Source organism: Lycium barbarum, chromosome 1, assembly GCF_019175385.1.
Source record: "Lycium barbarum isolate Lr01 chromosome 1, ASM1917538v2, whole genome shotgun sequence".
NCBI lineage: Eukaryota > Viridiplantae > Streptophyta > Magnoliopsida > Solanales > Solanaceae > Lycium > Lycium barbarum.
In genome coordinates, this window is record NC_083337.1 from 137993205 (window position 1) to 137996789 (window position 3585).

Consider the following 3585-nt stretch of genomic DNA (forward strand, 5'->3'; position numbering starts at 1 on the left):
TCCCATATTACTTGGCCACATTGTTAAAAATATATGTCCAAATTACTTGTTCATTTACAAAATTAAGATAAAATTATAAGATAAAATTAATTAAATCTTTCCCATCTTACCCTTGGTAATAAATGTTCTTGAAAATAGTCAATTTTGATTATAATGTATTTATTGGTGAGAGATAAGTATAAGATAGTAAAATACATCTTTTACTTCTGATTTCTTAACCGGAGTGCAAAAGGGAAAGTGACAAGTAATATGGGACAGAGAAAGTCTATATTTTACCATAATATTCATATTTATTGGTGTAAGTCTCAATGTATACACGTATGCATTTCGATTTTAATTCTCCGACACATATTTATTTCCTTCGTGCACTTTTACTTGTTTACTTTTGACTTTTCACGATTTTGTTGAATATTCACATATGTCACAGTACTTAATATTTATTCCCTTCTCATGTATAGACGTCTGCATTTCAATTTTAATACGCCGACACATTTATTTTCTCCGTGCACTTTTACTTGTTCACTTTTGACTTTTCACGTTCTTACTGATTATTTTTTTTCTTCTCATGTATAGATGTATACAGTTTAATTTTAATTCTCCTACATAAATTTAATTCCTCCGTGTATTTTTACTTATTTACTTTTGTCTTTTCACGTTCTTTAAGAATTAATAAATCCCACGTGGACATATATCATAATACTATATATTTATTATCTTCTCATATATATACGCATGTATTTCAATTTTAATTCTCCGACACATATTTAAATAGTTGGGGGTTACGAACACCGCATTATCTAACGGTACAAAACGTAAATAAGGGTTGTACTATATTTTTGGACTTATTTGATTGGGCAGTCTATTAGTTTTATTGACGTGTCTTTCAATTGCTTGAGCACACCGGATATCCCTACAGGTGGATTAGCTTTCTTTGTACTTCCAAAGGATTTCTCCCTGTTTCTGGTCTTGCTATCAAGGCTGTTTGTGTTCTAGCTCCAGCCTCCAGGTATGTTCCTTTATCTATTAATTTTGCCCATACCTTTTTCTCTATTTTCTTCATTGTTTTGTTCCACTTGTTGGGCTTCTTTTCCTACTGCTCCTCTTCGTCTTCTTTCCTTTCTGTGCATTTTTTTTTTTAAAGTTCTCTTCAAACTTTTTAATTTGCAATTTCATGGTTGTTGTCTGCTAAATCAGTGTCAGACTCGAGTAGATACCGTAAAGAAGCATATCCTGGTAATTAATTTCATTTGCTTTTGATTTCATGCTGAAGGTTTGATTTTCGATAAAAGAAGAAGAGAAGGATTTAATTTCATTTTACTCTTAAGGTAATTGTTTAGTTCAAATGTTTATTCGTTTGATCTTTTTTGTTTTTTGTTTTTATGAATTGGTGATTGCGATTTTGTTATTTGGGGGGTTTAATACTTTTGGGGTAGTGTTCTAGATTGAAAATGTTAGAATGGTCTAAGTAAGGAAAGGAATATTACATATGGTAACAACTACAACACTACCAGTTCAATTACAGTTAAAATTAACTTCAAAATGGAGCCATATATGTTCAAATATTGACGCACGCTCGCGCTTGCACAGAACACACACTCTGCAGTAGAAATAAAGATCTTGAAGATGGATAGGCCATGTTAGATGATCTGTCTGGGATGGCATTCGTGTCACGGCTGCATTCCTGATATACTATTGATGGTTAGGGAACTCATCCCTTTCTCTTTTGGTGGACAAATGATGGTTAGGGAACTCTTCCCGTTCTCTCTTGGTGGACAATGGATGGTTAATAAGGAGCTTCTTCGCTTACTCATTGTATACTTTCCATTGACATAATGAGATATTACTGCATATTCAAAATTATAGTCTTAATTAAATCACTGGATATACTTATATGTCGTTGCACGTGTGTGCACTGACATGCCTTATCTTTGTACATCTCTCAACAAATGCATTCTGACTTTTGATTAATCATCTGCTTATATAAAGGCAAAGATTTACCACTTTTGCTTATTTGGAGGGGGTAAATGGAGAAGTATGGTATCAAAATTTCTAGATAACTTTAATCACCATACTTTTATGATTAGTTGTTTATATGTTAGGATTGACATCAAGACCGGTGTACTGAAATACTAACTTGCATATCGTTGCGAAGAGATGTTTGGGTCGACCTAATCTTAAAGTGATTTTGGTCTGTTATTTTCCGTAGTTAATGCTTTTTCCTTCTGTAAAATCTTAAATATAAAGGTTGTAAGCCTATAAGATTGAGTTGTCAGAAAACTAATGAATTGTGTAACAATTATTAGACGCTGAAAGTTATGCCATAAGCATATAGCTTGTGGAGCCACAAGATATAACATCAATCAGTGAAGGTTTTTTTTTTTTTTTTTGGACAATGGCTTAGTGAAATCTATTTGTAGGCCAGCCTAGCTTTACATTTTATAATGAAGTATTTAGAGCTGGAGTTTTGCCTTCTTTTACTAGCTCTGACCTTATAGAGCGAGGAAAGAGGTCGGAAATGTCTTTTGCAGAGGGGTCTAATTAGTAAGCTTCAGAAATTTCCTTGAGCTTGGCTAATATGAAAGGAAATAACTTATCTTCTCTTATGTTGATTGTAAATTAGTGTGTGTACTAATATATATGATCTTTTCACATGTTTTGTTCTTGCTCTTGGACTAAGAAATCTTAACAGGATAATGGCACTAGCTTGAGATATGACAATTAGTTCGATGCAAGAAGAATGGCCATTAGGTTAGTCTATTTCGTGCTTTTCTCATATCATTGTTTTATATATAGTTTATACTAATTTTTAAAAGCATGGAAGAGACAACATATAGCAGATTGCTTTAGTTGAAATAGTCAAGGTTCTTCAATGGTTTTAGTTATGTTGGTTGATAGTTGGGAAAAACACCAACAATGAGATTCATTTTCAGCCTTCCCTGTGTAATTTATTCACATAAATAGAGAGAACAAAAGAAAAGTGGATACTCACGTGTTGTATAATAATTACCCGCCTGTATTCCCATATCTTTCGTAACTACCAGTTCTCCTCTGCTCCTGTCTTTCTTTTATCAGGTAGTGTTGAACTACAGCTCTGCATTTGAGCAGATCTTCATTTGCTTGTGAAAGGTTCAAATTCAAACTTTGCAAAATGTACTCTTGAATTTAGGCCTATCTGAAAGGGGATAATTGCTCTTCTTCCATCTCTGGTGTTCAACACAACTTAGTTTTATTGATGCATAATGTCTCCTGCACGTTCTATTACTTTCATTCCTACAGGAGCACAAAATTGAGGCTTAATTCCTAACTTTGTTCTCCATTCATGTTAACATATTTTCTTTCAACTATAGATGCAATTATGATGATGATGGCTGAGTTCCCTTTTATCATTCTACTTTTTTCTGCTTTTAGGATTCACACTCTATATGTAGTGTTAGTATGAAGCAATCAAGACCACCTAAAGATAAACCTGAAGTCATCCCTTAGATAACGATCTAAGGATCGTTTTTTTTTTCGGATTGTTGATAAAATAGTTATTCCACCTGTCGTTCCTATATGGTATGAGAATTCTGATATGTCTATCAACCC

The 3585-nt window shown here is 33.1% G+C and overlaps 1 long non-coding RNA gene across 2 annotated transcripts; it reads left to right on the plus strand.

Annotated features, from left to right (window-relative positions):
• The first annotated feature begins 844 nt into the window (after positions 1 to 844).
• LOC132639370 (uncharacterized) lies at positions 845 to 3383 on the plus strand. 2 transcript variants are annotated; one of them, XR_009582105.1, is made up of 3 exons: positions 859 to 1006; positions 1271 to 1325; positions 1588 to 3383. It is a non-coding gene; the product is annotated as an uncharacterized LOC132639370 (long non-coding RNA). The 2 variants fall into 2 exon arrangements; XR_009582104.1 differs by lacking the exon at positions 1271 to 1325 and having other exon boundaries at positions 845 to 1006.
• Positions 3384 to 3585: the final 202 nt, after the last annotated feature.